We start from the raw sequence: 12,620 nt of genomic DNA, 5'->3' as shown, positions 1-12,620 counted from the left end.
TTTACTTATTGTGTTTGTATGTGACTTTTTTTTGTTCGTAAGACAGTTCTGAAAATGTGTGATATTTTTATTTTATAATCTTAGGGGATATCTTCCATTTGTGCTGCAGATCAATCCTCGATTATTTCAAGTTTCCAAAGAAGTAAGTCTCAACAGTCAAAACACGAGTGTTAAAAGGCATGTATTCGATTTATAGCCATACTCGTATTGCTTTGATTCTCTGTTTCATCATTGATCATTTTAACATATTATAAGAAGCTAATATTTTTTTCCCTGAAAACAGAAAACTGGGAGTTTGATATTAGACAAGTGAAGTTATGTGGTGTATCAGATCAGATCTCTCCATTTATATTGGAATCTCTTGTTATAATGTTCATAATGGTCTACTAATTAATGGCTTCAATTATTAGAAGTTACAGAATGAATCTATTACATATAATATTTTTTCACTATACCTTATTAAAGAACAAAATAAATTTAAAATATTTTTTCGTTGTTCATAATACTATAGAATTTATTTTGCAGCCTCTGGTTATTTGGATAAAATAGAGTTTCAAGAAAAAAATGTTGAAAAAGCGTCTCAGAAATAAAAGTTCTCTATTATTTCAGATTTTCTCTATCTCTTAGTTTTCCATTATATTTACAATAATGAGACAAATACTGAAATTACTAACAACGCATCTTACTTTTTCTTGAATTAACTTATACAAATACAGGTATGAATTGTCGATCAGTTTTTTCTTCTGGTGTATCTATCTATTTCTCATAGGTAAACTGTTTTATTTGGCTTGCATTAAATAAAATACCTCTTTCTTCTTCTAGTGTTTATTTGAAAATATACGATAGAATAAGAATAGAATATAGTTTTGTGTGATCAGATAAACGCAAAGACAAAACACTAGATTTGAATGATAAAATGGAGATTTTAAAAAAGTTAGATAGTGGACAAAATATGTGTAAATTGGCAAAAGAATATGGTGTTGGGAGTGCTACTATACACGATCTTAAGAAGAAAAGGCAAAAGATAGTAGACCACGTTAAGACAATGGAATCAGGGCCAGGAAAGCGAAAAACACTAAAAGTTGGCGATTGTCAAAAGATGGAAAATGCTCTTTACTTATGGTTCATACAGCGGCGTTCTAAACACACTCCTATATCTGGAGAAATTCTGAAAGCCAAAGCAATCGAAAGATGATTTTCGTGCGAGCGATGGATGGCTGGATAAATTTAAAAAACGATTTCGTATTCGTCTATTAACCATATCGGGTGAAAAATTATCAAGCAACGAATCTGCAGTACAGCCTTTTATCGAACATTTTAAAAACAAAGTAGAAAAACTGGGTCTTCTTCCTGACCAAATCTATAACGCAGACGAGAGTGGTCTGTTCTGGAGACTGTTGCCCACTAAAACGTTCGTATCTGCTGAAGAAGCAAGTGCACCAGGTTGTAAAGTTAGAATCACATTCATGCCGTGTTCAAATGCTACTGGAACACACAAATTGGATTTGTTAGTGATTGGCAAAGCAAAAAATCCCAGAGCTTTCAAGAACATTTGTCTGCCAGTCTGCTGGCTGAAGTTGGGTCACGAGAGAGGTATTTAGCGAATGGTTTCATGAAGACTTTGTCCCAGAAGTCAAGAAGTTTATGAAAAGATCAAACTTGCCCATAAAAGCTTTACTCGTACTTGACAATGCTCCAGGCCACCCAAATGAACAAGAACTTAAATCAAGTGATGGGAATATCTAAGCCATCTTCCTACCACCAAACTGCACACCTTTACTGCAGCCGACGGATCAAAATATTATCCAAAAAATAAAGTCTTTGTATAAAAATTAATTGCTGATCCATATTATATCTCAGGATGGTGATGTAACGCAGAGCCTTAAAGGATTGAATTTGACGGATGTTGTATTCTCTCTCGCTCATGCTTGGAAGTCTGTTTCTCCTAACTTAATCCAATCTTCATGGAAAAAGTTGTGGCCTACTATGACTGATGTATCAGAAACAGAAGAAACAAATGAATGGGATACTGAGGATAATGTGCCTATTGCCGATTGGGTTCAAAATCTATTAGAAAAAGGATTGGAGACAAGTGAAGAAAATTTGAATTCTTGGTTTGAAGGAATCGAAGAAACAGAGGAAATTATGACTGATGAAGAAATTGTATGTGAAGCAGTACAAGAAGAAAGCTCTGTAGAAATATTGGAGCCACCAACTACTACAACTGCTGTAAGAGTTAAACCAGATGATGCATTGATTTGTTTCAATACCTGCATAACATGGGCAGAAGAAAAAGGCATATCTGCCAAGGATATTATAATTCTTCGCAACATGCGAGAAAAGGACTACAAGTTGCACAAAAGCAGACCACAATTAAGGATTATTTCAAATCTAGTTAATTACATATGTACTTACTTGTTAATTTAAAACATTACATACAATTTATTCTCTCTATGAAATGCTTTATTTTATTTATTACCTATGACTTTTTCTGTACAATATAACCAATAATCCAATCCGGCATATATATATATATATATATATATATATATATATATATATATATATATATATATATATATATATATATATATATATATATATATATATATATATGCCTATGGGGGTTTCCATTTCAAGTGTTACATCACAAGTAGTAATGGAAGATTTTAAGGAAACTGTAGTAAGCAAACTTGATATAAATATTCTTTTTCTGGTATGTAGATGATTGCATTACCAAAGAATCAAATTGACAACATAAATAAAAAATTCAATTCTCATCATAAAAAACTAATAAATAATAAAATCTATTTTCTTGATATGTCACATTATATATATATATATATATATATATATATATATATATATATATATATATATATATATATATATACGAGTATATCCATCTATCAGATCCTGAATTTAGATGCTTAGCTATTCAAAAAACAAAAACTGCATTGAATGAAATATACCGGAAAAAATATGTACAAGGATTTTCCCAACAACTATCAAATTATTTTAATAATTATGATATTGGTATAAGTCATGATGGACATAATACATTATCCAAATATTTCACTAAATTAAAATTTAAAACACCAAAAAACAAAAGAAGTTATATTATATATCAAGTACCTTGTACTAATTATTTCGCTATCTACACAAGGCAGAAATCTCAGTATTTAGAAAATAGACTAAAAAGTCAACAATAAATCAATATTTTTGTGGGATTTTTCTCATTGTTTGAATAACATAAATCTAATGCCTTCTTGTTGGTATGCCGAATAATAATCATTACCAGACCTTTCGCAATCCGAGACTTCTAAATGTTGTCTGATAGGTATGCAGTCCTCTTAGTCTCCAACCGAGGCATAATCCTCGGCACTATATTTTTTCCCAATAGCTCATTAATGTATAAAAAATATGTTATTAATATATTATAAATAATTGAGAACTCCAGTATCGAATTGCTTTCAAAAACTTGGCGGCTATCATATTTTACATTTTACATTCTTTACAATTTACAATCTTGCATCACAATTTTTATGTTGAGTTATTTAAACAACATTGATTCGTCACAAACTTCGAATACTTACTTGAGACAGATGTATTATTGTTCTTAATAATCTATTTTTATTGAAAAAGCTCACTTTATCCACAATCATTAATTAAAATAAGCACCATAATTTCCAAGAGAAAATGAATATATTTGATGTTTGATATTAAGCTAATATAATTTATTGAATTGACTTTAACAAATTCAGTTTTTTATAGTGTTATTTCTATTTAATATAATCACTTGTTAAATAATTTAAGTGGAATCATTTCTGCCCCACCTTTTCTTGTCTAGTCGAACTATTTATCTCATAGCCAACTATTTCATTAATACAATTGAATTTTAATCAGTGAGTAGTACATGGTTTCGTTTCAAAATTCACAGAAATAAATAGCACGCGATTAATTAGTAATCATTACAGTATCATCAAAATAAAAAACTAGTTCGAGTATATTAACTTCTGTGTTAACCAAACATCAAATAGAGCAGCAAATTCAAGTGGAAAATTATAGATTCTTTTGGGCAACTACTCGTGAAAAACCAGTGCCGTATCTACATATTTCCATCAATTTATAAGCATTTAAATTGGTATTACAACACTGTAATTAATCAATTTTTTGCTCAAATGTGCCTATATTGATATATACTTGAAAAATATGATATATTTACACAAAATTATCATGGAAACTTCACAAAAATAGATGATAAAATACGATTTGTTACGCAATCAGAAATTAACGACGATTTTTTGTCAATCTAAGACAAAAAATCAGAAACAGAATATGAGTAATTATAATATCAGGTTTGACAATTAAGTAATGAGACTTACTCTTTAAAGATTATTTAATAATAAATTATTCGGTAACAACATGATCCTAAAACACCAACTATAGTGATGTACAGGAGTTGTAGCAATTCTGGAAGTCTTTGACTGTAACCGCAAACACAGCCTCGTCACAATTGATTGGATGTCCTCATTCTAGTCAACATGCCTTCCATTACGGTTTCATTTTGTAGAAAATAAAGAAGTATATATGGCGAATAAGGTGGTTGTGATTGAATGGCAATCTTTCTGGAAGATAAAAATAGTTTCATACTCAATGCGCAGTAGTAGGGTGTCTTGTGGCGATGAGGCATTCTGTTGATTCTTTTTAGAAGCCTATCTAAATGCGATACTTGGTTCACGTTGTAAAAGAAGCATATGTGCATCGTTTTTTACTTTCTTTGGTCTTTAATCTATTGATTATTATGGTTGGCCATGAAATATGTATGGTTAGAACAGAGTTACCACATTATGCGTTAGAAGTTTTGTAGCTTCAGGGTTATCCCAAGCGCCGTAAAAAATGACAACTCATTATTTGTCGGACCTCGTAATGAATCTAGGGCAACAACACCATAAAAATTGACAAATGTGTTCTTGTCCTATCGTTTTCCATCAGCTTCTCTGGATCATTGCAAAAAGTTCGTTCAGAACTTTAGCGCTGTGAGACTTAAGAAATATCTGGCTTTATGGAAAAATATACTGCACCTTTGAAATGAGGTTTGTAAAGAATATTTTCGTAGATGTATTTTACTATACAAGTATATGAGTGACAGTAGCTTCTAAATAAAATAATGAGATTTTGGTCATAAAATTTACAAAAGAATTTTAATTGGATATGATTTCATTTTTTGATAGTCAGAATGTTCTATTCATCATCTATTTGTATTTATTAAAATGAACAATATTTCAGCAGAAGTGTGCTTTTATTTGAATACGTTCAAATAAATAAGAATGCAAAATGTTAACTTTTCCTTCTTATAACTATATTTGAATATGATTATTCTAAACTCAATGTAAAAAAGTAAAGTAAAGAGAAGCGAAGGCGGAATATATGAGCGGACAGCTAACGAATGAGACGTTGCTGAATAGTATAAGTTAGGTTAGAGAGAGAAGTGTCCAGAAAATGGAATAAGAACGAAGTATGCGAATTGTGGCTTGATTAAGACTAAGACATAAATTGAGTAAACAAGTTGTATGAAAAAATTTAATTGATATTAACACAATAAATTGATCGAAGAAAGTAGCCTCTAATACTGAAAGATAACTTTATTGTGCTACATGGGGTATTACTAATGTTCATACTAATTATTGAAGTTAAGGAGTGGTAAGACAGAAATCGTTTAAGACAATGTTTTAAATGCTATCTTATGGAGTTTGAAAATATTGAATAATAATTAAGATGCTACAGTAAACTCCAATCAGTCTATTCGAACTTGTTTCATTCTATTAGGTGCATTATTTCCTCAATATTATGATAAAAAGTATTGCCACTTACTAACTCATACTTTGGAAATAAGTTCGGAACTAATTTTTTCATTATGGTGAATTATATTAAAATGTTTGGCATTGTAGGCATAACTTTATTAAAGTAGACATATTTGTTATATTCGTCTTTGTATGTCCATTCGTTCGTTTAACTAGACAATTGAAGTTTTAAATCACGATGAAGTTTTTTCACTTATAGGTTCGTTTCAACCTATCAAAAAATCGTCTTTTGTACGATGAGATTTAGTGAAATATAGAAATATAGACCGGACAGTTACCGTTATACGAACGATTCTGTTTTGTGTTCCAACCGACTTAGGTATCGTTTGTGAAATGTTTCCGAGACGATCTTGGTTGATAGCCAGTACTATTACAAAAACCGTGCATAGCTGGAGATTGTACCGAAAATATCATTTAAATGTTTTGAATAACCGTTTCAACAGCGGTCCAGATTAGCAGGTTGGAATAAACCTATAGTTTACACTTAAACTTTATCACTAGCGTCTTATGGTCTTGTACTAATATGTATTATTAATTACTACAACGTCGTCAACAAACTCAACTCCAATTTGCCAATGGAAATTTCAATGGGATATTTTTTTATAAAACAGTTCACTTCATAAGAGTAGATTCACGTTTGATTTCGTTGATTAATTTAAAAGTTGAAGCGGCATAAGCTATGATAATGTTAACGTTGATTTAAACAGGAGCAAAAAATAAACATCCCAAAAAATATTTCCAGTGGTCAATATCAGATGTATCAGGTTTGTAAACTATTATTCAATAAACGTGAAGTTGATACTATTATGGGATTACTTTTAGTAGTTAAATTCTATCTTTACTTTTTGTGATCAAGTGGCCTCCTATCTCACCATATTTATACCCAAATGATTTTTCTATTGTATTATTTGAAAGAACATACTTATCTTTGCTTTGAATGAGCTGGAAGTCGAATTAAGTCAAATTATATTACTGAGATATTTCGTCCCGTGATATCTCATTTTTATGAATTCAGTTTACATGCCACCGCTCTTGTTTAGATACTTGTCGATTTCTATGCCAATAAAATCAAAGAAATGTGGAGTGGAGTGAAGTGAGAATACAGTAGAACACTTGGTTTATTATAAATTTTAACGACGGTTTTTTGAAATGTACATTGCTAGATTGGAATTTAGTTTTACAGTAATCTTCATATATATTAACAATAATTTTCTCTAATATCTTTTATAATTTTCTTTTATTATTGATATTTGATATCACAAATTTAACGTAAATTTAATCAATAATTGATAAATATGGGGAAAGTTTGCTTCTAAGGGTCTTTCATAACACTAACGTATTTCGAAATATTTATTGCTATGAACAAGAAAAAAATATAATGAACGTCCCTGCATCCATCACCAATCAATTTTTTTGTTTTCATCCACGAGGGGCGTGTAGCTAAGTTTCTTGAAGCAACGTAATTTTCCGTTTGGTAGAACAGTATAACAACTGTTTGTTGGTTATAGTATGACGAATATTGTCAACGTATGCGAATTGGTATTATTGTAAAGTAAGTCGAATTAAGGTGGCTTAGTAGCACAGCCTGAAAAGTATTCCAAATATTCAAGAGAATACCAAAGAAATAATTCAAACAACACTAATAATTGATGAAAAGTCCGATGTATAAGTATATATTTCTCCAATTTTCCAATTCTCATATCTATTTTCACTTACAATATACAATTTTCTTGTATTTTACATAGACTGAGATTCCATTGCTTTTTAATTGAAGTCAACTGAGAAGTGTTCATTTTATTGAGGAGGATTATTTATATACGGCACTTTGGATATGCCCAAAAAATAAGTTTAAGACTGTTTAAATAATAGAGTATTTTACGACAGTATGGCTGCTTACATTACCAGTTTCGTATATATCAGAGGGGATTGTGTTGAATTTTTAACTGTAATAATTTCTCACATACAAAATTAAGAATATATTATAGGCATATTAATGAATGAACAGTTGAAATTGATATTTATCTATTCGATGTTTTCCAATATTTTTGTATGATATAAAGTGAAAATTGTAATCAATTATAATTTTTTCGAAGTTTATATGAACTTAATGGAACTTGAATTAACACCTTAAAGTATATAATCAATTATTTCAATTTCTCCAGTTATGGATGTAGGTATTTTTTCAAGAAGTCTGTTATACTGAGGAACAGTTTTTTTAAGTTTCAAAATTTTCATAGCTCATCACATTCACACGCTGCATAAACAATAATCATAAAATGAGTTTATCTGAAATAAATTTTGGTTTCATTTGTTTAAATAATTGTTTTAATTTTCTCCATATGTTGCTTCATTTTTCTTGAGAATTGGTAATTTAAAATGTATCGAATATTTTTTATTTAGACTTTTCAACGTTATTTATTATTGTTTTTGTCTTTTTATCGGAGCTTTTATCATGAAGAATTACAAACTGGGCTACTTCGCGATTTTCCATTGAATTCGATCCACTGGAAATTTATTGAACCGTTTCGACAACATCAATAGCAGCTGATCCACGTTTCCCGATCAAAAATGAATATTTATAAATTGGTGTTTGAGTTAACTTTGAATTTAAGTAATAAGTGAAAAATTCGAAATTGTAAAACTTACAATAATTTTGCCACTAATAGAATCAATTAAAAATTGTAGATACAAGGTGTTTGATTAGTTTGTTATAGCCTATTTTGTTTTTTGAGATATCAACTTGAAAATTTGAGAGATCATAGCCATCATTAGTCTTCACATTTTGAAACTATTTACAACATACAGAGTTTACAACATTTTTTAAATAAAAATGCATATTTGAAATCAACTTGACTTTCCCATTACGATAATATAGAGTTGTGATGTATTCAAAAAGTTATAAACATTTTCTATAAAACTCGCAGAATGAAGATCTGTTGTCTCCAAAGCATTTGAATAGTAATAAAAATTCTGGAAAATTATTTATTTCGTTAACATCTGATACAAGGTGAGTCATATTACTAATAGATAATTTTCTAGGTTTTTTCAAAGAATCACTCTGTATTTTATGTGATATCGAAATTCATTTTATATCCAGCATTTTCTACACTTAACATTCTTAGTTATCGAGATATTTTGAATTTTCTGTGAAAAACAATGATTATGTACTTATATTTAATCATTCAACAATTAATTTTGAGTTGACTATGATTTAATTGTCAAAAACTGACATTTCATTATTGCCATTTGGCGGTTGAATTGCAAATACAAAGAAAGAAATAAGTATATTAAAAATAAATTATAGAAACAGAACAATAAAAAGCTATTCTATTCACTACAGTGTACGTACACGTCTTGATTATCACAATTTTTGTTAAAGATGACCTTCAAAGACATCTATGCATGCTTGACAGCGATAACTGGAAAAATTACTCACGTTACGAAGCATTTCTATACAAAATTTCGATATTCATTCCGTATTCTCTCCATCATGTCATCCCTTGTTGAAGGTATTGGTGGCTACTCTACTGAACCATTTCTTCCGATCCATCTTCCAGGAAATAGTTCGTTCAGTTCACCATCAATTGATTAGCGTGAGTATGCCCACCATGCAAAAACAACATTCTTTGACGTGTAAGAAATGGACTTCTTACAATAAAAGACGTAATTGGTTTACTAAAAAATCTAAATACATTCCAGCATTTGAATTTGCCTTTAAAATATGGTCCTACTATATGTTAGTCTCTCTGTTGACCTCTGCCACCTACAAAATGCTAACTTTCGTTCAATATCAACGTCAGTTTGCTCTTCTTGCAAGTAAATGTGGTAAGAATTCATTTTGTTTCTGTCAATGAGTCTTTGCACACTGTAGTAACTCAGCTCTTGTTCAATGGAAATACTCCTTATACTTGTGTGTGGATTTTCGGCAACTGCCCGCAAAACATTAATTCCATTTTCTTCTGCCACAGAAGTTTTTAGTCCTTCTTGCTTTTCATACTTAACTGAACCCGTGAGAGTCAATGGCTCCTTAATCTCTCCAAGCTTGCTTCTATAGGTTGCCGCTTTTCAGGAAAACGTTCATAGTTTATACTTGCTGATAGTAAGACGATCAAACACGTTCTCCCAATATCTATATCACATCAATCATTTCATCACCAGTCAAATTCATTTTTGACCTAGTTCAAATTCTTCAACATCAAAAAATGTACCAAACCTCTCAATCAAAAAACAATAATGTGCCTGTTGTCGTATTATCGTGTCATTGTTATATATCAGTTTTTAACAAATAAATTATATTCAACTAATAGTTAATTGTTAAATGATTAGATATATATTGTGTCTCTAAATTCATGCGATAAAATTCAAGAGGCGATTGCTCATTTGAAATTAAGATGGGTTTTTTTTGTATAACAAAATATTTTTCCAATATTCCTGTTACATTATACGGGGCAACTTTATTTCATATCAAAATTTTTTTCAATTTGATTTTCTATTAAACAAAATTATAACTTGAAATACTTTTATTTCAATTTTTTTTCTCAAAACCAATAGCTGCAGAGAAAAAAGAATAAGCACCATAATTTATAATTTTTTCAATAAATTGAGAGGAAAACAGTTAATATGTACAATAACGTATTAGTATTTTAATTCACCCTGCATCAGATTCAATGAATATTAAGCAAATAAACGGATTTTTACCACAATTCTAATGCTTTGGCCGCAACAGATCTTCATTCTTGAGTTCCTCTTACATTATACAGGGGATTGCACGATTTTAATGAAAAATTGCTTTTAACTTTATAAACATTTCAATACCACAACCCCTTCATTATTGTGATGGAGAAGTGAAGCTGATTACAAATATGCAATAAAATATAGGGCGTTTCATTTAAAAAAATGTAACTTTTATATGGCACAGCATTCTGGAACACTCTGTAAGATTGTGAATAATTTTAAAATATGAAGATCAATGATGACTCTAATCTTCTCAGATTTTGAAATTGATATTTCGAAGGACAAAAGAGGCATTGAACTTTATCGCACTAATTAATCACCCAAGGCTAAAGCTATTCTTGTATATATATTTGGTAAGTGTATACTGTAATGACGCTTCATCTATCAAATATATTTTTGCTTCTAAAAACACAATAAAAATTTCACATTAAAGCGATTCTTCATTCTATATCTATAGTTATTGTACTATTTGTTACATGTCAACACTCACATAGATAGTATGGAATAGTCAGCAAGTAGAACAGTCTGAGGTTTTGTCCGTAAGAGATATCAACCAACGTGGTTCGTTTTTATAAAAGGACTTTGCTATACCAATAGTTGCTGAAGTTACTCATTAACGTGTGAGAAAATTTTTGGGATGTTGGAATCGCGTACGGATTAGTAGCTACACGCAATTCAGAGTTGTCAGGAAGATGATTTATCTCAGAAGTGAACGATATACTATCTGGAAACTTAGTGGGGTAGCCCCTTCTTCGTAGCAGTAGTACTCGGACCAGATTGTCAGTGGCTTCAGCTTACTGAAACGTGGTATTTTCTATATCGGCTTTATATACTTCGTAAGTGATATAAATGCCTCCGTAAGGCATGAACGTCTCTGACTGCATTATCATTGACATGGAAGCTTAGGTCGCTTCGCATGTTAACGGCAGATGCCTCATTTCGATCTTGTTGTGATCTACTAGGATCGCAGGCCGTATGTACGATTTGGCTGCGAGTTGAATCCTGAACAAAATAATCCCGGAAATTACTCGCACTGTATCCGGTAGATTGTGATAGATCAAAGTATACAGCAAGGAAGGAATATCTACGATATGTTCATGAAGTATGATCTATTTCAATTTAAATGGCTAACAAGGGTTTCAAACCTCTGCCCATCTTATCAGGATCGGTAGCGACCCAATATACTGGCATGAGAGATTGTTTAAATATGGAGCATTGAGAAACTTGTTACATTATGTTGTAATAAATTGAATGCCATTGTTAATATTGCTCCTAAATAAGCCAAAACAAAACATAACTTAATCGTTTGTTGCTTAGATTAATATAGATATCTGTATGTATTGGCAGGCGGCTTCTTTGATTATGAAGATTATAACTAGCGAATTTTTTTGAATTTTTGTATAGTACTGTTTATATACCTGAATTTTTATTTTGGTCTTGATTTTCCTTCATTTGACAATTGTGTTGATATATAATCAAGGATGAGGCTGCTACTACATTTATTGGTACAGAGCCGCAATTAAACAGAGTGAAATATTTTAACAAAATTTAAATTAATTTTTCGATCTAATAAAGTCAATATTTTTTTTTTAATATTGAGGCTTGGAGCAATTTTAATTACTGACCTTTTACCACTGATTTTCAATATATTTGCCTCTGTTTTCACGTACCAGTCCATTAATAAAGAATAGTTATTCTACACAAAGGTTTTGTCCTAAACGGGGTTTTCAAACGAATCTATAATCTTATAATCTCATTGTAGATCCGTATCTCGTTCCAATGATTCCAACATTTTTTGTATCATTTTATAAAATTCGAATCATTTTAAGATCTACAGCTTATTTAAATTTGTTATCTGAACTATCCTCTATTCTCATAGATGCGAGATGTAACTAATTTAATCAGGGTGGTCCGGTTTGTAAGATCTCTTAAGATCAGCACTTAATTGTTTAGCAAAAGAATTTAGTACACGAAAAAACTGGTAATAGTTAGATATTGATAAACATTTGATGCGTCATCTCA

Source organism: Diorhabda carinulata, chromosome X, assembly GCF_026250575.1.
Source record: "Diorhabda carinulata isolate Delta chromosome X, icDioCari1.1, whole genome shotgun sequence".
NCBI classification, from domain to species: domain Eukaryota; kingdom Metazoa; phylum Arthropoda; class Insecta; order Coleoptera; family Chrysomelidae; genus Diorhabda; species Diorhabda carinulata.
Note: the sequence above shows the minus strand (reverse complement) of the source record.